General features: G+C 57.4%; 2 protein-coding genes across 5 annotated transcripts in view; one reads left to right on the top strand and one right to left on the bottom strand.

Annotated features, from left to right (window-relative positions):
* The window catches only part of SMDT1 (single-pass membrane protein with aspartate rich tail 1), a 339,744-nt gene that overhangs the window by 196,610 nt on the left and 116,089 nt on the right, over positions 1–27,045 (bottom strand). The gene's annotated exons all lie outside the window — the stretch shown is intronic.
* Positions 1–27,045, top strand: part of TCF20 (transcription factor 20) — a 168,825-nt gene that overhangs the window by 72,687 nt on the left and 69,093 nt on the right. The window contains exon 1 of one of the 2 annotated variants that reach the window (XM_051962247.1): positions 12,490–12,600. The exons of the other annotated variant lie outside the window; for it this stretch is intronic. The gene's annotated coding sequence lies outside the window, so the exon portion shown is untranslated. Of the gene's footprint in view, positions 1–12,489; positions 12,601–27,045 lie in introns of those variants that run through there. 2 annotated transcript variants of the gene reach the window in all.

Below are 27,045 nucleotides of genomic sequence, written 5' to 3'. Positions count from 1 at the left end.
ACTTGGCTCAGCTCCGCGAGCGCTCCATCTCACGGCCTTCATTTTCTAATGGGCAAGATGGGGCCAATAATCTTTATACATTTGACCTCATATCATGCTTGGGAGGAAAGTGCTTTGTCAGCCTTAAAGTGCTCACCCAGCACGAGGTATTATTACTTCTCTCCTGGATGTGACACCCCATCTTATCTTTAAGCCAGCTGTACCTCTGTGTGAGGGGCTGGGGGAGAACTGGAGAGCCCTGTCCAGCTCCAGTAGTCTGTTTTCGGGCCCTTCCCAGCCTTGACATCCCCTGTTCTAAGCTCCCTCCCGGCTCTGACACCCCCTGTTCTAAGCTCCCTCCCGGCCCTGACATCCCCTGTTCTAAGCCCCCTCCCAGCCCTGACCTCCCCTGTTCTAAGCTCCCTCCCAGCTCTGACATCCCCTGTTCTAGGCTCCCACCTCTGATCCTGTGACTTGATGACTGTCTCATGTCTGTGTTAGATTTGAATCTCCTTGGGGGCAGTGGTGCCTAGCTGGTGGATGTTTTGCTCCTGCTGGGAAGGAGGAAGGGGGCTGGCTGCGGTCCCGGAGGGGCCTGCGGAGGGCCTGGAACTGGGGTCCCCTCGGCTGTCTCGCACCCCGAGCCCACCTGGCTGCCCTGCCTGCGGCACACAAGTCGGCGGCTTGGACACAGGGACTTAGGCGGTCCCCGGCCCAGAGCGGAGGCCCCCGAGTGGCTGCTCAGGGCTGCCGTTTGTGGGACAGCTGCAGGCTGGCGGGCTGCGCTCTCTCTGCGGTCCCTGTGTCCCCGGGGCGAGGCCGGGCCCCGTGGGTGCTGGTCAGTAGCCAGGGCCGACTCTGGAGGGTTGTTCCCATTTTACAGGGGGAGGAGCTGGGGCAGGCAGCAGTTCGGTGACTTGCTCAGAACTCAGGTCCTGGGTGTTTTCCACACCTCCTGCCCTCCTGCCATGGGCAGAGCAAGGCCCATGGGGCAGAGCTCCGGACTGAGTCCCGGCTCTGTGCCTTCCTCGGTGGGCACGTGGGCCTGGATTGGCCCCTTGCCCCAGGTCTCAGTTTCTTTCCTTGTTAAAGGTGGGTTTACTGGAAAGGACCTGGGCTGTGGCGGTCCCACGAGTCCCAACTTGCCCTGCTGGCCCCTCGGGCCTCTTTCCAGAGAAGAAAACTGAGGCACAAGGGAGATGTGGGCATGAGGTTTGTTCAGCGGGAGTTTGGTCCTGGGCCCAAGTTCCCATGGCCACTGGGGTCAGATGCCCCAGCCCAGCTGCAGAGCTGTCCCCCCTGCCCTTTCTGGTGGGACTGGCCCAGCCTGCAGAGCTGCCTCCCTTCTGGCCCTTTCAGGTAGAAGCTGGACACCCCAGCCCAGCCTGAGAAGCTGCCTCCTCATGGCCCTTTATGGTGGGGGCTAAACACCCTGGCCTGGGCTGTGGAGCTGTTTCCCCCCCCCCCCCATGTTTCAGGTCTCCCCCCACACCACACCCCCGGCTGTTCCAGTCCTCTCCCTGCCCCCCCCAGCTGTTTCGGGCCTCCCCCTACCCCCCCCCAGCTGTTTCAGGTCTCCCCCCCTCCCCTCCCCGGCCCTCCCCCAGCTGTTTCAGGCCTCCCCCTTCCCGCCCCTCCCCGGCCCTCCCCCGCTGGGCCAGGCCCCAGGACGGGGCACGGGCTGGCCGCCCTCAGGCCCGGGGCTCCCCGCAGGCTGCGCAGGCAGAGACGCCAACCACTTGTTCTCCCCCCCCTTAGCATGTTCACTCGGGGCTCACACACGTCCACACGCGCGCACACGCACGCGTTCCTTCCTCCCCGGCAGCCTCCTAAGCCTGCCATTCCCCATGTTCTTCCCGCCGTGTGCTCGCCGGCAGTCGGGGCCCGGGAGCCGAGCCCCCGCCGCCCGCCGGGCCTCCCCGGGCCAGGTGTGATGTCACGGCCGGGGCCCTGCGCCTTCTCCCGCAGCCTGGGTCCGGAGGGGCCGCGAGGAGGCTGAGCGCGGAGCCCCTCCCCCACGGCCGGGGCCAAAGGGGCCGGGCAGGATGCTGCCGCCAAGGTAACCGGGCTTCTTTTATGGATGCTGCCTCTGCTCAAAGTTTTCTCTGGTGTAAAGGAGCGACCCGGCGGTAGCTGCGGGCGGGGGCACAGATGGCCCCGGGCCGGGCCGGCGGCAGCGCCCGGGGCGGGGTGGGGGCAGGGGGCAGGGACGCAGCTGGCACCGGCGGCTCCGCGCTCCCCTCGCCTCCGTCCCCGGCTTTCCCGGCCCCTTTCAAAGGCCCCAGCTGCTGCCTCGCTCGCTGACATAAGGGGAGGCAGCGCCGGGAGGCGGGCGCAGGCGGGGGCACGGGCAGGGGCGGGCTCAGGTTCACGGCGGCGCCCGGAGAGGAGCCGGGCCGGGCTCCGAGCGCCGCCGTCCCGTCCGAGCGCGGGGGTCCGGGGGCAGGGCCCGGGGTCGGCTCCCCGGCGGCGTGGGCCAGCCTCGCCCGCGGGAATCGGTACAATACGGCGAGGTTCCGGGCGGACGCCGAATCGTTAAGTGTTCGCAGGGAGGAGAAGGGGCGTCCGCCCCTTGCTCCCCGGCGGCCCCTTCTCTCCGCGTCTTCCCGGGGTTAGCGGCGGGGTTGGGGACAAAGAGGGGCCGGCGGGGGAGGCTGCGAGTTTTCCGCCCGGGATCCGGACGCGGCGAGGGAGGGAAAGCCGCCAACAATTAAGGCGCAGACAGGGCTGTGCTCATTCAGCCTGGGGAAGGAGGCTTCATCTTGCATTAGGCGGTGTGCGTCTGGAGGTGGGAGGAGGGAGCGAGGCAGAGGATGACGAGGAAGGATGGATGACATTGTGTTGTCTGTTTGCGCTCGGTCGGGGCTGGGGAGGGGGAGCCCGGGCTCGGAACGAGCGGAGACCCGGGCAAAGCGCCCCCGGCCGGCCCCCGGGGAGGCGGCCGGGGGTCTCGGGGACCCCTCCCTCGTGTTTGCTTTGGGGTCGAGCATTTATTTTTACAGTGAAATGCCGGAGACAGGCGGGCGGGCGGGCGGGCGTGTGGATCCTCCTCCCTCCTCACACTGCAGCTCCGCCAGGAGCCCTCAGCCCCGACCTGCCCATCTCCCCTCTCCTCCCGGCCCGCCCCCCTACCCAGGCCGCTCGCCCCGAACCCACTCGGGACCGAGGGAGCTCTGGGGGGGCGGCCAGCCCCAGCCTGCCCCTCGGCGGCCGTTCTTATTCCAGGGTCGGTCCGTTGAGCCCCTCGCGGGTCCAGCCCTGGGGGTCCCCAGCCGCTCGCCCCCTCGGCCGGGCCACCCTTCCCGCGGCCCTGAGCCCCCCCACCCCGGACGGCCCTCATAAGTCTGGCCCCGGGATGCTGTCATGGTGGATGCTGGGTGCTAACAAAGACGGATGCCCCCCTCCCCAGCCCCGGCTCATCTCGGGCCCTGGGATGCAGCCAAAGTTGCCGGGGAAGACAAGCCCCGGCCCCTTAAACTCGTGGCCCCCGAGGCTCCCCCCCCCCCCCCGTGGGTCCCTTCCCCGCCCCCAGAAAGCGCCTCCCCTCCCAATGTTTACATCCTCTGGCTTTCCCTCGCCCCGGAATCCCCATCTGGCCGACCTCTCATGGAGAGGCTCCAGGCTCAGGGAGCCCGCGCCTTACTCATCCCGATGCTCCTTTCTGCACTCCCTCCTGTGGGTCACCTTCCCGGAGGGCGGCTCCGGCTGCCCCGGGGGCTCCTGCAGGGGCCTTGGTGACCCCTCCTGTCCCAGGGGGAAGCGGAGGCCCAGGGACCCAGTGGGGAATTCCAGGGGGGTGGGCCCCACCACAAAAGCCACCCTGGAGACCTGCGGGGGCGGAGCTCACTTCAGGGATAATAGGATTAAGCCCCAAAGCCACCCTCAAGGTCATCGAGTCCGCTTCCTTTTTCACGAGGGAAAACCACGGGCTGTACGATTCGAACTCGGGTCCTCTGGGGTTTTCCTTAAGAGCCCACATTTATGTTGCCTGGGACCGAGTCCTCCAAGCCCCGAGGGGTCAGAGGGAGGGGGAGCGTCTTCATGTGGCCCGCAGGGATCTGGGAGACTGCAGAGGATCCCAGGACGGCACCGAACCCCCACTATGTCCCCCGGGGAGACTGAGGGCGCAGAGCTGGCGCGCCTCAGAATGAGCCCCCGGGTCTCCAGTCTGACCAGTAGCCCTCCCCCCACCGCGGAGCTTCCCTCTGCCTCGGCCCCAGCGAAGCCCCTTTCTCTTGGGCCTGCACCTTGGCAGACAGACTTCCTGGTGTACACAGCTGGCGGTTAATGCTTGCTCGTGACCAGTCCCCGCACAGCTCCTAACGGAGCAGCTGAGAAGCCGGTGATTTCCGGCTGCCCGTTACAGGCTGGGCTTTCAGGACCACGGAGGGGGCTGGTTTCCACAGCTAGGACAAGCCCACGGCGCTTTAGGGGTGCAGAACCGGGACAGGGAAGCGGGGATGCAGGGGTGCGGACGTGGTCTCCGGGCCCTGGAAAGGAAGGCTTTCCTGGGGAGGGGCTTAGCCGGGCTCTGCTGGGGTCAGAGGACAGCAGCAGGACCAGTGGGCGGCGGCCCAGATGCCCATGGAGCAGGGGGGAGGGAGTGTCCCCCTCCGAGAGCCCCCCCCCAGCCTCTCGGGGCCTGGGCCGGGGGGGCTGGTCTGCAGGGCGAGGGTGGTGCCGCCGTGCCCGGCTCTCCTGCTCCCCCGGATCCGCCCTCCTCGGCCTGACGTGGTCTCCTTTCTGGGCCAGGCCGTGGCCCCAGTAACCAGAGTGGTTTGTGCCCAGGGCGGACTACATCTCAGCCTCCTCTCAGATTCTGTGACTGCAGAAAAGGGGACCGGCCCCGGGGAGGAAGCAGGAAGGGGCAGTGCAGGGGCCCACTCCGCCGGCCCGTGCCGGGCCATGGCCGCCTTCCTGCCGGTTCTGTGGGGGGGGGACGGCCTCGGGGGGATCCAGAGTGCCTCGGTTTCTCCATCTGTAAAGCGCACGGAGATCCTGTCCCCCTCTAGACAATAACACTATGCATTGTTCCAAAGTCGGCCCCTCCTTGTAAAACGGAATTGGGTGAGCCGGAGCCCGGAGCCCCGCTGTGCGTGGGGATAGCCCAGCTGGGACAGCCCAGAATCCCTGGTGTAACCCGTCCCCCAAGCTGCACCTATTCAGGGAGCCCCAGAGGCTGTCGTCTCCTCCCGGGATGGCACCTGCCCTGTTTCAGAAGTGAGCCTGGCCAGAGACGGCCGCCCCTCCCTGGGCCTGGCTTTGCCCATCTGTGAGTGAGGATGCTCCCAGAGAAGCTGCGGGGGCCTCTGGCACTCCGCGGCCTTGCCCTGTGCTGCACAAAGGGGAAACTGAGGCAGAGAGGGACGCCTGGACTCCTAGTGCTCGGTGCCAGCCCGTAAAGCGCCTGCCCTCCCGACTGTGTGGGGAACGGCCGTGGCGGTCAGTGCTGCGGAAATACAGCCGAGCCCCGGAGCCAGGGAAGGACGGGGAGGGGCGCCAGGCCCGGCCGTGCCATACGGGGCAGCACGTTCGCTTTCAGGGACAGCCCCTCCCGGCTCCCTCATCCTGGGATCTGAGCTTAGAACCCTGCCCCAGGCGCTCATGTCCTGGCAAAGCTGCGTGACCTCCCCCTGCGCTTCTGTCACACAGAGCAGGTCCTAGCACAGCTGCCTCCCCAGGGCCTTGTACCTGGAAAGGGCTTAATCAGAAAGCACAGAACACACGCCCTGAGGTGGGACTCCAGCTTGGACTTACTGTATCATTGCTGTTACTGTTACGGCTTCTGTGTCCTGACTCTCCCCAGGCCTGTTCTAAGCCCCCTCCCAGCTCTAATATTCCATATTCTAAACTCCCTCCAGCCCTGATATCCCCCGTTCTAAGCTCCCTTCCAGCCCTGACATTCCCTTGTTCTAAGCTCCCTTCCAGCCCTGACATCCCCTATTCTAAGCCCCCTTCCAGCCCTGACATCCCCTATTCTAAGCCCCCTTCCAGCCCTGACATCCCCTATTCTAAGCCCCCTTCCAGCCCTGACATCCCCTATTCTAAGCCCCCTTCCAGCCCTGACATCCCCTATTCTAAGCTCCCTTCCAGCCCTGACACCCCCTATTCTAAGCTCCCTCCCAGCCCTGACATCCCCCATTCTAAGCCCCCTCCCAGTCCTGACATCCCCCATTCTAAGCCCCCTCCCAGCCTTCATGTTGCCCAAGCCTCCCTTAAGGCAGACATGTCCCCTGTCCCTGGAATCCCCCTTTGGCCTAGGCCTTGGGATGAGGTAGCTGGGGGCCAGGCCCAACCTCCCTCCCCATCAGGCTCCTGATCACCTCTCTGGGGTCCTCGCCCTCCCAGCCAGGGCACAGCAGGAATTCTGGGTTCTCCCAGCTCCATCTTGCGAGGTCATGGCTCTCCTCCCCCCAGGAGTGGTTAGAGCACAGAGAGAGGGAGAGGTGGCCGTGGGGGGCTCAGTCTGCTCGTTCCCCACCACCGTCCCCCTTTCCTGGTGCACATGAGGGCCGAGGCAGGAATGAGGAGTCGGGCATCCCATTTGCTTTGTGTGCCAAGATGCTCAGGTGTCCCCGACTAACAGAGCAGGAAACAGAGGCCCAGAGATTCCTGTGCCTCTGTGTGGGCTCGGTGGGCTTCTTCCCACTCTGCTTTGCCATGCTGTGATTTACCCCTGCCCCCTGGCACCCGCGCCTCTGGTGTTCAGGGCCGCAGCTGGCTGGCCTAGCGGGCTCACTTTTAGCCTGTGGTCCCTGAGGCCCCCAACATTGTAGGGGCCGCACTTTATCGCCTCAGAAATCCTTAGGACTTTAAAGTTTTCATTTAAAACCCCCAATTTGGAGAAGGGCTTTTACCCAGTGGCTGGGGTGCGGAGGTGTCTGTGACACAAAATAGTGAGAACCCCTCGTTCTGGGGCATTGTTGGTGGGGAGGGGATAGGGACGCCCCTGGAGCAGAAGGCAGATTGGGCAATGGATAGCTTTCTTTCGGCCTGCATGCTCCCCTGAAGGAGAAAGGTGAGGATGGAATGGGGGCAGTGAGAGGGAGAGATCAGAGACAGAGAGAGAGGAAAAAGAAGAGCCAGACAGAGACAGTGAGACAGAGAGAAGAAAAGGGAGACAATGAGACAGAGGGGAGAGAGACAGAGAATGAAATAGAAGAGAGAAGGGGGAGACGCAGAGAGACAGACAGTGAGAAGAGGGAGACAGAGAGATGGAGAGAGACAGAGAAATGAGGCAGAAAAGAGAGGAGGAGACAGGTACAGAAAGAGAAACAGAGAGAGACAAAGATAGAGAGAAGAGACAGACTAAGAGAGATTGAGATAGAGAGACAGAAAAGAAAGAAAGAAAGAAAGAAAGAAAGAAAGAAAGAAAGAAAGAAAGAAAGAAAGAAAGAAAGAAAGAAAGGAAAAGAAAGAAGGAAGGAAGAAAAGAAAGAAGGAAGGAAGAAAAGAAAGAAAGAAAGAAAAAGGAAAGAAGGAAAGAGAGAAAGTGAAAGAAAGAGAAAGAGATAAAGAAGGAAAGAAAGAAAAAGAAGAGGAAGAAAGGAAGAAGAAAGAGAAAGAAAAAGAAGGAAGGGAGGGAGGGAGGGAGGAAGTGGAGGGAGGGAGGAAGGAAGGATCAGAGAGGAGAATCAGGGAGCGAGAGACAGAGAGGGAGAGTGAGAGAGAGAGACAGAGCACGGAGGGGAGAGGGAGACACCGAGCCCGGCGTGCTGCTGAGACAATGGCCCACCTCGCCCACAGCACATCTCCCCGGCAGGGCCAGGGCAGGCCATCCATCAGCGCTGACAGTTGGAAGTACAGGCGGTGACCTGATGGTAACAAAAATCTCCATCCCTAATCCCCAGTTTGCCCGGGCTCCCGGAAGCGGGCCGAGGCCCTTGGAATCAGACTGTGCAGGGAGCGTTCCCGGCCCCCCGTTTTACCCCAAGGCTGGCGGGCCCCTCCCAGAGTCCCTGTCTGGAGGCCCTCCCGGTCCCTCCTGGGACCGCTCCCGGCCTCGCGGGTTCTGCCCTCTGAGGCCCTGCGGCACGAGCCCGATCCCTCCCGCCTGGGGTGTCCCTTCCTGACCTGGAGGCAGCTGAGAGGACTCCCTGGCTGAGGCAGGCTGGGCTCACCTTCCTCACCTGGCCCTCCTCTGGCACCCCTTGAGCCTCACTGACTCCCACTGGCCTGGCCGTCCTGGCAAACCCCGGGCCTGGTTTTTGGGCACAGCCCGGCTGGGCGGCCGGTCACTCTGCCTCTCCTCTGTACAACGGGGATGAGCCTCCTGCCTGCCCCTTCAGTCCCCAAAGCCATGCATGTGCGCTTTCACTCTCCCCTTCTTTCACGAAGCGCTCTGTGTCCAGAAAGGGAGGCCAGCCCTGCTCTGAGGCAGTTTAGCAGACCTTATTGTCACAGAACGCGCGTGTAGAGCGGCTTGTGTTTGGGGTGGGGGTAGAATCCTGGCCCTCGATTCAAGCCTGGCTCTGACATGTGCTAGCTGGATGACCCTGGACAAGACACAGCCTTTTGCCTCAGTTTCCCCATCTGTAAATTGAATATAGTAAGAGTGCCGGCCTCCCAAGGTCATGGTGAGGATCTCGGGAGATAAAATAAAGTGCTTTGGGAACCTTACAGTATATTATTCATTATGGCTGCCCAAGGACCTACTTTTGAATTGGAGTTCTGCTCAGAGCCTTGGGCTTGGGTTTCCACCTTTGTCCCTCGCCCCACCCCAATGACCAGCACAGTCTTCTGAAGTCTGAGTGAGTGCCGGCCATTGTTTCACGGGAGGCATTCCCCTTCTCCATTTACTCACCATGAGACCCTAGCCAAGTCACTCGCCTCATCTATAAAAGACTCTGGCTCATTTTGCAGATGGGGAAACTGAGGCAGACAGGAAGAAGACTGGCTGAGGGTGACGCAAGGAGAAAGTGTCTGAGATTGGGTTCTTAACTCCAGAGCCCCTTCTCTGTGCACCGTCGCAGCCCTGGCTGCTGCCCTCACGGCCCACTGAGTGTTTGAGGAATGCCTCTCACGGGCTCCTTCCGGACAGGTAGAGGACGTCAGCATGCTGCCGTTGTTATCCCTGAGATTTCAAGGGAAAGGAAAGGCTAGGTCTCTTCCCCCCTCCCTCATGCCCCAGTCAGGCCCTGCGAGGCGCCCGGCATGGGGAGGCACATCTGGATTGTTCTCAGCAGCCCCGTGGCGGGTGCCTGGAGATAGAAAGATAGAAAGGGGCGGAGGAAACCCTTGGGTGTTTCCATGTGCCCAGCACTGTGCTGGGCAGCTTGGGGACATGGACAGAGGAGAACCTCAGGCTAGAGAGCTGAGGCAGGAGGGCCCAAAGGATTATTCTCTGTGGAGTGCCTGAGATGGCCCATTCAGGACCTTGAACTGGGCACTGGTTAGTTTGCACGGCAGGAGGACCCAAAGGAGCATTCTCCGTGGAGTGCCTGAGATAGCCCATTCAGGGCCTTGTACTGGGCACTGATTAGTTTGTACAGCAGGAGGGCCCAAAGGAGCATTCTCTGTGGTGTGCCTGAGATAGCCCGTTCAGGGCCTTGAACTGGGCACTGGTTAGTTTGTACAGCAGGAGGGCCCAAAGGAGCATTCTCCATGGCATGCCTGAGATAGACCGTTCAGGGCCTTGTACTGGGCACTGGTTAGTTTGCATGGCTGGAGGGCCCAAAGGAGCATTCTCTGTGGTGTGCCTGAGATAGCCTGTTCAGGGTCTTGTACTGGGCACTGGTTAGTTTGCATGGCTGGAGGGCCCAAAGGAGCATTCTCCATGGCATGCCTGAGATAGACTGTTCAGGGCCTTGTACTGGGCACTGGTTAGTTTGCATAGCTGGAGGGCCCAAAGGAGCATTCTCTGTGGTGTGCCTGAGATAGCCCGTTCAGGGCCTTGAACTGGGCACTGGTTAGTTTGTACAGCAGGAGGGCCCAAAGGAGCATTCTCCATGGCATGCCTGAGATAGACCGTTCAGGGCCTTGTACTGGGCACTGGTTAGTTTGTACAGCAGGAGGGCCCAAAGGAGCATTCTCCATGGCATGCCTGAGATAGCCCGTTCAGGGCCTTGTACTGGGCACTGGTTAGTTTGTACAGCAGGAGGGCCCAAAGGAGCATTCTCTGTGGTGTGCCTGAGATAGCCCGTTCAGGGCCTTGTACTGGGCACTGGTTAGTTTGCATAGCTGGAGGGCCCAAAGGAGCATTCTCTGTGGTGTGCCTGAGATAGCCCGTTCAGGGCCTTGTACTGGGCACTGGTTAGTTTGTACAGCAGGAGGGCCCAAAGGAACATTCTCCATGGCATGCCTGAGATAGCCCGTTCAGGGCCTTGTACTGGGCACTGGTTAGTTTGTACAGCAGGAGGGCCCAAAGGAGCATTCTCTGTGGTGTGCCTGAGATAGCCCGTTCAGGGCCTTGTACTGGGCACTGGTTAGTTTGCATGGCTGGAGGGCCCAAAGGAGCATTCTCCATGGCATGCCTGAGATAGCCCGTTCAGGGCCTTGTACTGGGCACTGGTTGGTTGTGCTTTGTTGGGCTTTCTAAGAGACCCAGAGAGCAAACTCTTTCTTCTGTGCATAGAATCATCAAATACTAATATACATTACAGCTGTCACCCCCACCCCCATTTTCTTCCCTACACAATGAATCATTGAGTCGAACTGCAAATGTTGGGCCTGGAATCAGGCGACCAGGTTCCAATCCTGGAGCCTTAAAACTTGCTCGCTTCCAGGGCTGGGGGCAGATCTCTTCCTAAGCTTCTGTTTTGCAGTTTCTCACTGAGGTAAGATAGTCTCCACTTGACAGATGGGGAAACGGAGGCCCAGGGAGAGGAAGCTCCGGGTTGGGCCCAGTCTTCCTTGTGGAGGCTCTCTTTTCCTGGGGCTGTCTTGGATGCTTGGGAATCTGCAATCGAAATTCCCTCCCAGAGCTAGTGCCCCAGCTCCCTAGGGGAAGGGCAGAGGAGCCTGTGATTGACTCCGTACCCAGCTGAGCCATCCCACCAGCCTGGGAACTCCCTGGGTGGGTCTGTAAATTCCCTTCTCAGATCTCATCCCCCCAGGCTCAGTCCCACCCTGTGGGGCCTAAGCCGCCTCTCCCACATCCCCTTGGGCTCAGGCCGGGGCCTAGCTCGCCGGGAAGCCCGGAGGCATCTGGAGTGTGTCCCTGCCTTCTCTATCAACCCCCTCCCCCCACCTCCTGCTGAGGGAGAGAATTTTAATATTTTCCTTTCAACAACCATTTCATGGAATTGTCATTTTTTAAAAACCAGAAAAAGGAGAGACGTCTTTCTTCTGGTCTAGGGAGGTTTGGGCCTCTTAGATGGAGTGAGTGCTGAAAGGGAGCAGGGGGGCCTGTAGCCGGACCCCTTCGGCTTACATTGTGCTGATAGGGAAACTGAGGCCCAGGGAAACCAGGTGTTACTGCCCCAGGGGCTGCGCCGGAAGAGTTGGATTCCAGGCTCTCCCAGGGCCTTTTCAGGCCTAAACCTCCCCGGCTGCGATCTGCTTTGTTATCCTAGATTTGTTATCAGTCCCTATTTCTCAATCAGTTGCCACAGGCTTGGAAGAGACCATCTTGTCTTCTCCCTCTGTGAATCATCTCCATTGTGCCGGGGAGGAAACTGAGGCCCGAGAGGGAAACTCCCTTGCCAGGCTCCAAGTCAAGTGGGTGGCTGAGGCAGGCTGGGCTTTCCCCTGCTCCCTGGCTGGGGGGCGGAGGTGGGGGGTGGGGCCTGTGGCGCTGTGACCAAGATCTTGGGATCCTTTTTATTAAAATCCCCGATTGCTGCATTTTCTCGCCTTTGTTGTAAGAAAGTTTCAGGAAATGCCTCTGTTTACTGGAGGCTGCTGGAGTTGGGAGGGGGGGTCCCGCCCAGAGCGTTGGCGAAGCCCCCTTCCCCTCTGTGCAAGGAGGAGGCTGGGCCTGGGGGGTCTCTCCCAGCCCTAGACCCAGGCGGGTACCCCCTTCCCTGCTGAGCTTCAAGGCGGGCCTGGCAGGAGGAGGGCACCGGCTCCCCCCTCTCCCCTGCTTAGGAGGCTTTTAAATGAACGAGGGAACCCCTCCCTGCTTCAGCTCCTGGCCTGGTACCCATGGTCCCTGGAGGGAGGCTGGCCCTCTCCCCTCCTAGTCTGCTCAGGTACCACCCAGGGGGACCTGAGAGGAGGGGGCCCTCCTCCTTCCCGGGGGTCTTTCCCCTGCCGTCCTCCTCCCCTCCTTATCTCCCTGCACCCCTTTTTTCTTCCTCCCTCCTCCTTGTTCCTCCCCCCTCCCCTTTCTCCTCCCCATCTCCCCTCCCCCTTTCTCCACTTCTCTTTCCCCCTCCCATCTTCCCCCCCTCCCTTCACGCTCCCCCCCGCCTCCCGCGCGCCCGCGCGCCGCTGCCCGGGCGGCCCCTGATTGGCGGGGCGGCGTCACGTGACCCTCTGTTATTTCCTGTGTGTTTGGGAGAATGGAGAGAAGCAGCCCCGAGCGGAGCCGCGCCGGGGCCGAGGAGCGCGGCGGCCTCAGCCCCTGCCCCTGCGGCCGGGGGGCCCCGCGCTGAGCCCCGGCCCGGGGAGGGGAGGCCGGCCCGAGCCCGCCAGCCTGCGAGCGAGGAGCGAGCCGCGAGCGAGCCAGTGAGGGAGCGAGTGAGTGAGCGAGAGAACGAGAGCGAGCGAGCGCCCGCCGGGGGAGGAGGGACCGGGGACGGACGGACGGACGGACGCGGGGGGAGGGGGGACAGGGAACAGGGAGGGGGGAGGCGCGGCCTCGAGCCCCGAGCGAGCGCCCAGGTAACCACGGGCCCCGCCCCGCCCCGCCCGGCCCCGCCCCGCCCGGCTCCGCTCGCGGCCCCCGCCCCCCCCTGCCCCCGCCCCCCGCCGCGGGGGGAGGGGCCGGCTCTGGCGGGTCGGGACGCCCCGAACCATGTGCGGCAGCCGGCGGGCCGGGGCGCTCACTTCCTGACCGGGCTGCTCCGAGCCCCTCCCCCGGGGGAGGGGGCCGTGTGTACGGACGAGCACGTGGCCGCCCCGGGGGGTCCCCCTCTCGCGGCTGTGGGGGCATCCCCCGCTCCCGGCGAGGCAGCGTGGGCCCCCGCGCTCCCAGAGCGCGTCAAGGTCACGTTTGCCAAGCACTTTATGCGCGAAGTGCCTACTGTGTGCGGGGCCCTCGGGGAGAGAGCTAGGGAGGGGCAGGGACCACCTGTGCGCCGTCGGGGTGCGCGCCGCCCCTGGGGGCGCGCCGGGACCCCGAGGGGCCTGGGGGAGCCGCGGAGGCCCTTAACCTGAGTGACCCCGGGCCCCCCGCTGAGACCCTCCTCCCTGCGTGCGCGGGGGCTTCCTCTCAGACCCAGTGGCCAGGCGAGGGCCAGGCCTGCCGGGGGCACCGTTCTTGGGGAGGACAGGGAGAGGAGGCAGGAACTCGCTGGGGGTGGGGGGAGGTTCGGTGGGGGCCGTTGGAGGGCTGTGATGGAGGGGAGGAGGGGGAGACCTGCCTAAGGCAGCAGGTCAGAGGCTCTCAGCGGGGAAGGAGGCCACACTGGCTGGCCGCCCCTCCCGGAAGGTCCCACAGGTTTGGTGCCAAGAGGAAGGGCCCCGGGAGCGCCTGGGAAGGGAGATGGTGCTTCCCCGGCAGGGGCTCTGAGCCTGCTCTTCTGGCCCTTCCGGGAGGTTCCCGAGGGCTAGCCGGCCTTTGGGCTTCGCCTTGGGAGCCATTGAGGCGGCTTCTCCGGCCCTGAGCCCAGGCTTTGCCCCCTGAAACGGGGCTGCCGGTCAGGACTGTGGAAGGGCGCCGTGGGGCCAAAGAACACGGCCTTTCTGCGGCACCCACTGTGTGCCAGCTTCCCGTTCTCACCCCAGAGACAGAGAGGCGCTGTCGTGATTACCCCATTTCACAGCCCAGGAGCCTGAGGCAGAGGGCAGGGGAGTGCCTGGGGAGCTGGGAGGCCAGAGCTCCGGGGCGCGGGTCCCTCAGGCTCTGCTCCTTCCCTGCAGAGACCCTCGGAGCGCCGCCCGTGGAGGACTCTGGCCCCTGACTCGCCGCTTGGGCCGGAGGTCAGCCTGGCCTTAGCTGGAGATGGAAATCCTCCGTTTGCCCGGGTCTGCGGCCTTTCTCCCACAGAAGCCGGTGGAGGGGAAAGGGGTCCTTTTCCATCCTGTTCTGTGATGGGTCGCCTGCGTCCAGGGGTCGCCGCGGGACGCTTCTGGAAAGGGCTGGGAGCCTTTGGTGGTTTTAGGCCAGGCCCAGCGGGAAGGGCCTTCTGTTTCCCAGGTGAACTTTCTGCCCTGACTTTTGGAAGGCGAATCTGAGAGGAGATGGGGAGGGCTGCAGCTGGCGGGCTTGGGACTGCAGCCAGCTGTGTCTGTCTCAGAGGCTGGGGGGAAAGATACTTGGGGGTTTGATTTTTGAAAATGAAGATTCCATCTCCCGTTAAAGCCCCTCCGCCATTTCCTCTCCGATGCTCTCCCTTATATCGAAGACCGAAGAGGGGCCGGGAGCCATCACGGGCATCCTCTGTGGTGCGATGTACCTGTCCCTGCCCCGCACAGATTAGGGGACGCTTCTGGGCGAGAGCTGCTTTCACAGAGGGTTGGCTGTCTCCTGCAGCATTACTCACCCAGGGGGGCTTTAGCACTCGGCGCACCTGCTTATCCCTTCCATGGGGGCCTGAGGCATTCTCTGGGAGGCGTCTGAAGGGAACCAGGTAGTTTCGCTGTCTTGTTTTTGCAACTTTAAGCACCTGAGGCTTTGCTTTCTTTGGGGGGGGCACTTTTTCAGAGCAGCCTCAGAATTGAGTGGTGGGCAGCAAGTCCTGGATGTGAGGGTCACACTAGCAAACAAACGGGCAGCTCTGGGTAGGTTTCCTTGACTGAAGCACATGGAGTTTGATGCATCTGACGTTTGGAATTGAAACTGCTGGGGTGTGCCCACCGGCGCGGTGGGGCTGTGCGGGGGGCAGGAAGGCGGGGGTTCGCGGCTCCCTTCCAGGAGCATCCTGGCTGTGTGCTCCCCATGGGTAAAGTGGAATGGCCTCCAGCCCTTCCTCAGCTCCCCCGCTCTTCCTCCTCCACCTGGGGAAGCTTCTGTTCCATGTGTCCCCCAAGGACAGAACATGGGCAGAGTCATAGTAGAGGGAAGGGCTCCACTGACAGTTGGCAGGGTCAGAAAAGGGCTCTTAGAGGAGCCGAGAGAGGTGAGGGCAGAGGGAGAACGTTCCCGGGGGTGGTGGGAGCTTCCAACTGGGAGGTAGCCCAGGCTGCTGGCATGTTAGTGCGGAAGTGGATTGTGAAGGCCCGAGAGCCCTAAAGGTTGTGGGAGTCACTGTTGCTTTTCGAACAGGAGGGGGACGGGCTCAGACCAGGAGGACCCATTGGCAGTCGTGGGGAGGATTGCTCGGAGAGGGCCGGCCCTCGGCCGGGGACGAGAAGATGGACCGGGCAGAGCTTGGCAAGTGGGATGAGGCAGAGTCGGGAGTGGGCAGTGCCCGGCCCCCTGGGGGAAAGCCAGCTCTGCTCCAGGGATGCTGAGTTTGGGGTGGCCCCTAGGCACTTAGGACCGTGGCACTGGGACTCGGCATCCATGAAGAGAGGGCAGAGAAAGGACAAAATCCAGGCTGGCATGCAGGCGAGAGCCTGCTTAGGAGGAGCGCTGCCAGGCTGCAGCCCCTGCCCTCAGAGTCTGAGCGGGAGCCCGGGCAAGCTGGGAAGTGGCCCCTTAGCCCTTGGGCCTCCCCCTACGCCTGCCACGGTCTGGGCCCTGTCACCTCTTGCTCCTTGTCCCGGCCCTGGGTTCTCGCCTCCACCTCTCCGGCCCATCTGACCAAACTGGTCTCCAGCCCCACGGCGGACCGTGTCTCTGGGCTGGTGAGACTCTTCCATGACTCCCGCTCGAGTACGGAATAAGATGAGGACTCTGTTCAGCCGGAGCCGACTTGATGCCCATTCCCCCCGGCCTTCCTCCTCAAGGAGACCTCCCCCACTCCTTCCTCCACCCCCCACCAGGGGGTATCTTTCTCCCTCGGGGTTTTGGGTTTGCAACGTGGAACAGAGTCTGGCACACAGTAGGCCTTTAATAAGACTCCTCACGCTGGGTGATGGGAGCGCCTGCGTCCCGCCCTCGTTGGGAAGATCCGGCTGGCTGGTCCGGCCCCTCTCCCCTCGGTCCTCCGGACACTTGGCTGAGAGCGGAGGCTTTCCTGGGGAAGACCCCGTCAGCTGTGCCGCTGATTCTCCTTTGCAGTCGCTTTCCCTGGCTCTACATCAGAGTTATGAAGGGGCGTCCGTGATGTGATGGCTTTTCTGGGTTATTTCTGGTGGTTTAAGCTGCCTGTGCTTGGCTCTGCCGGCAGTCCTGGGGAGATATTTACAATTGGGCCAACACTTTTATGGCTGGGTGTAAAAGATTGCAGAGTTTCCAGAAACTCTGTGTGTGTGTGTGTGTGTGTGTGTGTTTAAAACTCTCCTAAGGTAATTAGTTTAGGTTCATTTGGATTTGTGGGAAGGGTGCCAGGTTGGTGGTTGGGGGGGTGCCTTTGTCCCTAGCTCTGTCACTGACTCGTGCTGTCATTTGGGGGCAAGTCACTTAACCTTTTTCTGTTCCCTCATCTCTCCATCTCTCAAATCTCTCTCAGTTCTCCTATTCTAGGAGGTTGGACGGTTTTCTTTCAGAATAGCTGCTGCCCTAGAAGCCAAGAAATCTCCAGTGAAACGATCGCTGCCTCGGTCCCTTTCTTCTGACCTGAAGGCCTCTGGGAGTGGGGGCGGTTTATTTGGAGCCTGGCTAGTCTTTGGTGACCCAGTTAAGGCTGCTACCGGTGTTGGGTTGGGGATCCCACATCCACCTGCCAGCCAGGACTGGTTTTTTTCTTACAAATAATAGGTTATTTTTAAGCTTCTCTAAGTGCTTTCTCTACTTCTTAGGGACTGAAGTTTTGAATTTGAAATTTGCAAGTTAATGTTCATCTCATGAACTTCAATGGGGAGATTTGAAAGTGAATGTGGTCCCTCAGAAAGCAAGACCCACTGGATGGAGGTCAGGCAGGCCCGGTCCAGGAAGGTGACCCTCTCTGACTGATGCAGGCTTTGGAGAAAGCATTGTTAACTCATACTCCAATTAGATCTGTTTTAGATAATTTTAATATCCAATTTGAATAATTTTTTCTACTTTTCATAATCCTTTGCCTGCTCTTTTGAAGAAGAATGTTCTGCTGCCTTCTGGATGTCTGTTTTGGGGGGGAGGGGAGCATGGCCTTGGGCTTTTAGTAGACATAAGAACACAGATGGGCTTGGGTTCCAGCCTCGCCTCTAGCACTGACCCAGTAAGCCCCGGGCACATCACTTAAGTGGGTTGGATTCTGAAGCGAGGGAATTGGACAAGGTCAGATGTTCTTAACCTGGACCCTGAATAAATTTGAGGGGGTTGTGTCTGTGAACTTGGCTGGAGAATTGCACCTTTATTTCAGTGGGACTGGTTTCTCTTTTTGTCCCGTGGAGAACCTTCTTAAGAGGGGTCCAGGGACTTGTCCGACTGACGCCCAAAGGGACCCACTCACAAACGCCGTTCAGAAGTACAGGGCTGCACTGTCTCTGCCAGCTTCTCATGGCAACGCCATCGATGCTTCGGTCCCACTCCGGCTTAGGAACCTCAGAGCGGATCTTGTCCAAACTCTGGTTCGACTGCTCCTCCCTGCCCCCCAAGGTCAAGGAAGCCTGCTGCATTGCCTGCCCCTGCGCACAGGCTTGGACCCTCTCGGACTGAGCGGCACAATTCTCGTTGGCCCAAAGGGTAACAGGCCATCTCACTTCCCTGGTTTTGTTCTCCCTGTTGGGCTGATGTTAACCAGGGTAGTGGAGATCCACTTAAAAAGGCACTGAACACAGACCCTTCTTTGGCTTTGCCTTCGGAGCCCTGTGTTGGCTTCTAAGGTGTTTGGATGCAGGCCGAGACAGGGAGATCAGGACCTGCCTTCAGCCTAGCTAGTAGTGGGGCCCAGGGCAAGTCTCCTTTGTAATGTGGGGGATAGGGGCTGTTAGCCACATTTTACAGATGAGGAAACTGAGGCAGACAGGGAGAATAAAGTGTCTGAGCAAGACTTGAACTCAGCTCTTCCTGAGTCCAGCCTCTGAAAGAACCTTGCCTGATTTTCCTACTTTTTACTTCTGTGTGGCTCTGTCACCTCTCTCGGTCCCAGGCTGCTCATGCTCTAGACCTCAGCAGCATCGCTTCAGCATGTGCTGTGTGCCGAGCCCTAGCCCCGGCCTTGGGGACCGTAGGATCACAGAGCTCTGGACTTGGCTGGGCCTCTGCCTCTCTGTACTGCAGTGATGAGAACTCCCGGGCCGCCCATCAGCCAGTGGTTCTTATCCCCAGTTCGAACAGCCAGGCGCTCAGCACATGTGTCACTAGTGAATTGCACGCTTTGCATGTGCTTGGCGTTTCTGGGAACAGGGTGGTATTAGTAGATCTCATTTTCCTCTTCTCCTCCCAAAATGTTGTGGGTTTTTTTTTTTTAAACATTTGGGAAAAGAATATATGCAAGTTGTACATTTAAAATGGGAGCTGTAGAAGAGAAGGTTCTCATGGCAACGTTTGACTTGCCCATTTTGCCCATAGAGTAGGTAGTATTTTTGATTACGAGTGAGGCTGTTTAAAGCCCTTCAGGATATACAGTATGTGCAGTGTGGGCGAGAGAAAGTTCTCATAGCAACGCTCACTTTCTAGAGTTCCTAAATTTAAAAATTAAAATTAGCTTTAAGCACCAAAACAAAGGGACAATTTGAAACACTTGATTGAATTGGTAGGATTTTTGCTGTACCCTTTATGGAAGATTCCTAATTCTTGCAAGAACTAATGAGCAGGTACTGAACCGAGTACCTTTTGGAGTTAGACCTCTGCTTTAGAGATGATGCCAGTGGGTTTGCTTGAAGCCAGACTGTGGCATGTGACACGTTGAGGGTACATGTGTTTTCAGTGGTCTTCACTTTGGGAGATGGATGGGAGAAAGTGTCCTCATTTCAGAGTCGTCTGCCCTTGGAGCCAGCTAGGCTGAGTGCCAGACCTGCCTCTGACCCAGGCCCGCTTAGCCTGAGTGCTCTCGGCTGGGAAATCTGGGGAGATGGCAGAAACACTCCCACCTCTTGGGCTTCCCTCCCTCTTTACCTTGTTGGATCTTGATGAGATAACCTAACCCAGCCTCTGGAGAGCAAGCAATCTCTTTGTTTGTTTGTTGGTCATCCTCTTTCCCATGGTGGAATGGAATGCCTTGCCCATAGTAGGAACTACTAAGTGTTTGTTTGGCTTGTTTCCCTTTTTCTCAAATTTCTTTTGGCTTTTTCCATCAAAAATACTTTTAAAAAATGTTATACTAGTCTAAATTCTGCCTTTTGTTCTTATATAGCATTCATTTCCAGATAGAGCCCTCCTCCTTCAAGCGGGGGCTTGTAACAGGCTATAAAAACATGGAAAAGGATGGAGAGCACTTCACTTCATTGCTTGGGCTCAGCGCTGCTGGCATTTCTCCCCCCAATCTGTGACCTGTGACCCCCTGAGGGTGTCTAGTGCAGACCCCTACGCCATGCAGGGCGTAGCCATCAAGTCATCAAGTTACTCCCAAGATGACAAGTTGGTGGAAAAGCAGGACATAAACCCAAGATACCTGACTCCAAATGCTGCGCTGGCTTTTAAAAGTTGTTTGTTTTTGACTAACAAGCATTTTTCTTTTCCCCGTGGTGGGGAGGGGAAGAGACAGACAGACACAGAATCAGAGAGACAGAGAGAGAACCTTTGTAACAGATCTTCCTGATCAAGCAAAACAAATGCCCCCATGAGCCACGTCTTCTCATGCAGCTTGAATCCATAACTCTCTGGCAGGACTCCTCTGGAAATGTGGTGGCTCATGGCGTTATTAGAGGCCTTCAATTTTGGGTCTTTACAGCATGCTGGCACTGTATAAGTCGCTAGGCTGGGTCTGCTCACTTCACTCTACAATGACTCATAAAAGTCTTCTAGGTTTCTCAGAAATCCTCCTTTTCCTGATTCTGGCACCACAGCAATATTCCATTACATTCCTATGCCATAAATTTGTTCAGCTTTTTCCTACTGGATGTCATCATCTTGGTTTCCCTCAGTTTCCATTACATTTCTTTTGCTCTTTTTTTCCTCGCTTTATCTGCAGATCTCTTTGGGGTAAGGGCCTGATAGTGAGGTCATTGGGTGTGCAAAGTTGCATTTCCAGACTGGCTGAGCCAACTCGGCTCCACCGGCAATGCTTTAATATGCCAACATTTGCCCTTTTCCTTATATCTGCCCATCCGGCCATTCATCTTGGCCAGTCTAGGTTCTTTCATTTGTATTTCTCATGACTATTGGAATTTGGGTCCATTCTTTCACAGTTAGTAGATAGTTTGGGGTTCTTCCTTGGAAAATCACATCATCTTACCCTTTGATCACTTAGTAATTGTGGGATTGTTCTTATTTAAATTGATTTCTTCTAGATCTTAGAGTATGAGACCTTTATTAAAGAAAATGTATGCACTTAACTGTTAATTTTAGCTGCATTGGTTTTGTTTGTGCACATATTCATCAATTTTATATAATCTAAATCATTCATTTATCTTCTAATCCTCTCTAGTCTTATCTGGCCATGGATAGTCTTGCCTACCCAAAAAATCCAAAAGAAATGTCTTCACTGTTCCACTAATTGATTTGATGTGACCTTTTATATCTAAGGCTTGTGACCATTTGCACATAGCTTGGTACGTGGTGTGAGGTGTCGGTCTAAGCCTAATTTCTGTCAGGTTGTTTTTCCAGGAGTTTTTGGTGAGACCCCGGTAGCTGAGGTCTTTGGGTTTATTGAAAACCTACCTCTCACCCCAACTAATGTATCGATCAGATCCAACAGTCAGCATTGTTTCACAGCTGTGGGCATCCCCTCCACTCTGCAGAGAAGGGAATGGCAGTACTTGAGTTGTCTTTTTTTGCAGTAATATTTCCTTATATTCAGGAACCATCGTTAGTTAACCCATTCCTCAGAGAATGTATATCTTGTCTTTATGTTGCTGCGGCAAAAAGTGCTACTGCGACTATGTGGATTTAGGTGGGCCTTTATTTCTCTCTTGGATTTTAGGAAGGTTTTTAACAGTCCCAAATGCTCTCCTGGTTTTACTAGTGGTATCCTACAATCCCACTTCCCTATTGAGGAATGGCTTTTGGGCATTGGGATTCTTCTGTAGTTCAGCACAGTACTTAGCTTCTAGTAGGTGCTTAATAGATGTTTACAGACTGAAATATTTGTATTAATTCCCTCTGCTCTTGGCATAAAACCCTTAAGAGACATTTGATGCAAAGCTTTTTTTCTCCAATCAAGTTTCCCTTATCCTACCTATTTAGATTGCTTTTGTTTATAAAAAAAAGCTTTTCGACTTCATGAGTTGAAATGCTATATTTTATCTTTTGTGATCTCTGTCCCTTGTGTGCTTAGGATTGATCCCCCTAGCCTTAGGTAAGAAAGATGCCTAATATGATCCTCTTATAATTTCCTTTATGATTTGACCTTGACTTGAATTCTTTGAGATTGACGAGGTACATAATTTGCTTGATTCCACTGAAAACATTCCCGTGCTGTTTGGTAGCAGTGTGCACACATCCTGTCATCTAGGTGGGTGTATCGGTGACTCACGCTTAGGAGCCAGCAGCTTGTGCAGGTGTCAGGAGTCTCATTTCACAGATGAAGAAACTGAGGCTCAGGGGGCGTGTCTTAAGACCATGCCAGAGTTGACTTTCATAAGTGGAGAATTTTCTCACTCCAAGGCGATTATCCTCTTTCCACTTTACCAGTGTTGCTTGCGTTGGATTTATGAAGGAGATAGACAATCAGACAGAAAAATCTGTTTCTCCCTTTTTCTCTCTCCTTTCCTCTGCCTCCCTCCACCTGAATAATTTAATCAAATGTAGATTATGTTTCCCTGAGAAACCTAGACCTTGTCTTCCCTCCTGTGCTTAATGGAGACCTGGCTGAAGGGCAAAGCGCAGGGAATGGTTTCAAGTCTCTGGCACTGGGGTATATCGCCTAGGGCCTGAGCCAGAGGCCTTAGGGTCTAAGGGACTCTTCCCAGGTTCTGCAAGCCACGGTGCTGTCAGAGGTGAATCGGAAGGTGTAACTTTGTTGTTTTTCTCCCCCAAAAAACCAAAAGCAACCACCCTGTCGCCTGCTTTTTATTTTAAGATTTCAGAAATATTGAAAGTTTTTACAGATTTTTCTGCTGCCAAATTGTGGCCGTTGGATTGGGATTTAGCCATTCATGAAATTGGTCTGCTTCGGGCATTAAAAATCCCACCCAAGTCCAAATAGAAATCAGTAGTTTTCCAACTCTTCGGAGAGCTTTATTAATTAACTGATCTGTTTTTTTGGTAGGGCAGGGTCCAGTATCTGAGGCTGGATTTGAACATAGGTCCTCCTGAATCCAGGGTTAGTGCTCTGTCCATTGTACCACCTAGCTACCCTGGAGGATTTGTGGAAGAGAGGGAAGGCAACAGAATTGGGGCAGAAAAGGAAAAGATCTACACGGGAAGAAATTTTGCCCATTCCAGTCAGAAGAACCCCCATCTTTCCTTTAACCAGTTTCTTCCTGCCTTTTGTTTGTAATCACCTTCATTTCCCAGTACAACCCTCTTCCATCCTGCCCCTCATCAGTTGGGGGGGTGGGTGCCAATCCAATCCACTCCCCCCAGAGGCCAGTGCTCTCTGAAGGAGAGGCCCCCCTCCCCCAAGCCGCAGTGTCATCACACCCAGTTCTGTTTTGTTCCCTCCGTGAACATCAAGGTTGTCGTCACCATGATGGCTGTCCATCGTTTTCTTGGTTCTGCTCACCTCCCTTCTCCCTCCCATGCTCTTCACATCCATCATTTCTTGTTGAGCACTAACACCCCATTATGTTCACAATTGGACGAACCATCCCCTGATCAGTGGGAATCTTTGTTTCTTTCTTTCTTTTTGGCTGCTGTGAAAAGCCGTGCTGGAAATAGTTTGATGTGTGTGGAACCTTCCCGCCATTGACTTCCTTGGGGGAGGCACCCGGCAGTGGGATTTCTGGTTCAGAGGAGGTAGGAGCGGCTTTTTCTCCGAGTGCTTCACCAGTTGACTGGCCCCAGCACTGCTTTCATGCACCCTCCTTCCCCATCCAGCACTGACTCTTCCTATTTGCCTTTGCTTGACTGATTTTCTAGGTAGAAGGCAAAACCATGGTTGGTGGTTTTTCCCACGATAGATTTCCCGGGGTAGACAGTTGTTACAAACAACCCTGGGAACTGTTTCTGTCCTGTGACAGCCTGTCACCTGGGGGGGAGGGGAGGACGGCGATTTTTTGAAGATTCTCCCCCACACACAGACTTCTGACTGGCATTTTCTCCAATAAATTGACAGTTGGAAGCAAGGATGAGACGTTTGAGTGGAATGAACTCCAAATCATTTCCCTAACGTGGGTCCTCTCTTCTTTCTGTATGTGAGGAAATGATCTCATGGGACCCCAAATAATTTGTCCCTTGCTGCCCTGGAATGGGTGGGGGTGCTGGTCAGAAAGCTATCTTGCCCTCTAATCCTCAGGAGGGCCTGGATCATGGAGACAGTCATGAATCCACATCAGTTATCAAAAAGGGCAAGGTCTGTGTGCCAGTGAATTGGAAGGGAAAGAGAGAGGCTGCAGATCCCCAGGTTGTGAGATTTGGGTGTGGCCCCCGCAGAAGGGTGGCTGCCCCGGGTCTGGTCCTCCCTGAGCCTTCTCCACCTGTGGCCCACCTTGTCCCTGCATCCCAGCTTCCTCATCTCCACAGGATGGGGCTGACCCGGGAGGCCCTTCAGTCATGGGGTCCTAGCAAAAGAGGATTCCACTTGAAAACTATAGCCAAATCCCTATCTGACTAGGGCTTGGGGAAGGGAAGGGTTTGGCCTGGTTGCTAGGCTTGGGATTGGGGCCTGAAGCCTTGAATTCCAAATTAAGCATTTCTCCGTGCTCCCCTGTGGTGTGCTCACTTGGTCCAAGCCTTTGAGTGTTGCAGAAGCCTCCTAATTGATCTCCTCATCTCTCCCCTCCAATTCATCTGCTACCCAACGGCCCAAGGCAGGACTGACGCTCCTTCTGTGCCTCTGCTCGGTAACACTGCGGGCTCCCTGTTGCCTTCAGGTTCGATGGGAAGCCCTTTCTGACATTGAGAGCTTCGGAGCCTGTCTCCCGCTTATTTTCCCAGCATTGCTTCCCTGGGCGCGCTCTGCTGCAGGATGAACGTGCCCTTGCCCACCCGTGCTCCTCGATTCCCCAGCTGTGTGTCCTCTATGTGCCTTCTCCCTCGGGCTTTGACGATCCCCCAATCCTGGCCTTGTAGAAGCTCTGCTCAGATGCTGCCTTTCCTAGACGATCTCTGATCCTCCCTTGAATTTCCTGTGGGTGTGTATGCTGTAGTCAAGGGCTTGGAATCAGTCCAACTTCCTCTTTTCCTTCCCTTGGTTTCTGGGCGGTAGATCTTTCCTCTGTGAATGACCCTTCAGACCTTTTGGGGTGGATCTCAGGTTTCTCCCAGGAGATTCTGCAAGGTCTGTGGCTTGATGGCACCAGCCAATGCCACGTGCAGGCAGAAGCCTCCGGAGGACCTGCCCCCTTGGGCTTAGCCCCGATGACTGCCATGTCGTGGGGAGCCCCTGCTCCGGGCTTTCTGACCGTATATTTCTACTGAAAGGAGGCCTGAAGGATTTTGGCGTGTGGTCAGGCTTGTGAGGCTGCCATGGCATCTGAGGGCAGCATTTTGCTCCGTGTGTCATGGTTTTCCATTATGGACAAACGTGGTGGGATCTCCTAAGCAGCCCAGCTTTGCGTCCATGATGATCCCGAAGCTATCGGTTGTATGTCTGGCTTCGGTTAAACAGCTTGCCTCTCCATCGAGGATGCATGGGCCGGAGCGCACCCGGCTTCTCCTCCTTCCATGACCCCCAGCCTTCTCTGAGAAGCAAAGACCCATCTTTTTAGTGCCAGTGTTGCTACTGAGGCTGTCTGATGAGACACCGGACCAAAATGTGTGCTTGGAGAGAGTAATGAGAGGTGCACGGGGGGTGTGGGAAGGAGCAGCATCTCATAACCCACGAAGAACTTTGAAGACAGTCCAGTGTAAAAGGCGTCAAGGAAATGTGTGGTAGGAAGAGAAAACGGTTTGGTCACCCAGCAAGGGTGAAGAACCCAAGGCTCCTCCGCTTTCCTGAAGTCCTGGGAGAAGTGGCGGCGGCCTCCTCCGGCCCAGGGCTCTGGGGCTCATGGCACGGGAGCACTGAAACCGGAAGGATTCGTGAACCATTGGATGTCGTGTGTCTGAATGGGAGAAGCCAGAAGGGCCCTGGCCCCTATCGGCCGAGTGACCCCACTCATCTCTCTCCTCGCTGAATCTCGCAGCGCCCGAGGTTGTCCTGGGAGGGCAGGAGAAGCTGCCAGCCTGCACTGGCAGAGAGGCTTCTCCCCCTCTGGGGAGAATCCAGGGCAGCCACCCTCTCCTTACCTCAATGTGTTGCATACAACCTATGTTAAATGGGCTGTCTCCCCCCAAAAGACTGCGTCTCCAGGCAGTCGTGCCCAACTTTTCACAACCCCATTTAGGATTTTCTTGGCAAAGACGCTGGAGTGGTGCACTGTTTCCTGATGAGGAAACTGAGGCAGAGAGGACATAAGTGACTTTTCAGGGAACACTGCTAGTAAGTTCCTGAGGCTGGATTTGAACTCGGGTCTTCCTGCCCGCGGGCCTGGCGCTCCATTCTCCGAGCCACCTGGCTGCCCCTCCGAGTAGGGGCGGCTTACCAGATGCCTGCGGCAGGCACGGTGCCTGGGCCGCGCTGCCGAGGGGAGACAGCCTCCCGCCGAAGGGCAGAGACGGATTTCTCACCAGGCAGGTGGCGCGTCTGGCTCCGAGGCAGGAGCGGCTTCCTGCTCTCACACAGATTGCCTCTTGGACTGGAGCTGGTGACATACGGCTGGTGCTGAGTAACGTCCCCCTTGAGGCTGCAGCGGTGGCCGCCGCTTGGCTCAACTTCAGCCCCTCGGCTTGGCTCAGAGGGCCCGGGAGGCAAGAGGCGTTCGGGGCCGCAGGCCGGGTGGGCGTCTCGTCCCTTCCGGTTCCCCTTTAAGTCCCTCCCGAGGCTTCCCATGGAATTGGAGCAGGGAGTCTCTGGAGAAGTCTGCGGGGAAGGTGGAATGAAGAAGTTGGGCTGAGGGTTTCCTCGTGTCTCCAGGCCGTTTGGGCTCAGAATCTAATTTTAGCTGGTGTGCGGGAGGCTTCGCGAGCGCCGATTGGTGCGCGGGCACCTGGCACGGGGTAGAGGCTCGGGCGAGCTTCGGGTTGGGAGAGTGCTTGCTGATGATGGAATCGGTAGGGGAGGGCAGGTGGCTGCCTTCCATTCCATGGCCATTACTGGAGCTCTGATTCTTTCCTAGGCTTCTTGGGTTCAGAGAGAGAGGAAACCATTCCTGCCCTATCTGTGCGCCTTTTAGGGGAGTCTATCGTGATTACTCGCAGCCTTGGTTTCCCCATTTGGGAAGTTCCTAGAATTACAGTACCTATCTTGTAGGGTTGTCGGAGACTCCCGGGAGATCACAGCTGGAGCTGTGCAAACCTTAATGGGCCCTGCAGATGTTAGTTGCCATCTTCATGGTTATTTATGTGTTTTGATGCAAATAACTGTCTGTGGAGAGTTCCCGTCAAATTGTGGAGAAGAGGATCCTGGAGTGAGGTCAGGGAGGGGCTGAATGACCCCCTGCTGTCCAGCCTGCTTTGGGCCCTCCGGCGCTTCCTGGTTAGGGGCTGCCTGTCGCTCTCCCCTGGGGGAGGCGGCGGCTGTATGTTTATCTGTCTTGGGATCCCTGCACACAGGAAGCTGATTGCCTCAAGTTGCCCGGTGTGTGGGGACCTTCCTGCGAAACCCCAAGGCCGCCCAGAGACATCAGGAGAGGACAGAGGCCTCCCTGCTTGTGTGTCATCGTCACACTTAGAGTATCGCCACGTTCGTTTTAGAAAACGGATGGCCACCCTTTTTCCCAACTTGAAGCAAAAGAAGAAAGGAGCTTTCC

This window comes from Antechinus flavipes, chromosome 5, assembly GCF_016432865.1.
Source record: "Antechinus flavipes isolate AdamAnt ecotype Samford, QLD, Australia chromosome 5, AdamAnt_v2, whole genome shotgun sequence".
NCBI classification, from domain to species: Eukaryota; Metazoa; Chordata; class Mammalia; order Dasyuromorphia; family Dasyuridae; genus Antechinus; species Antechinus flavipes.
This window is presented reverse-complemented; position numbering and strand designations above follow the sequence as displayed.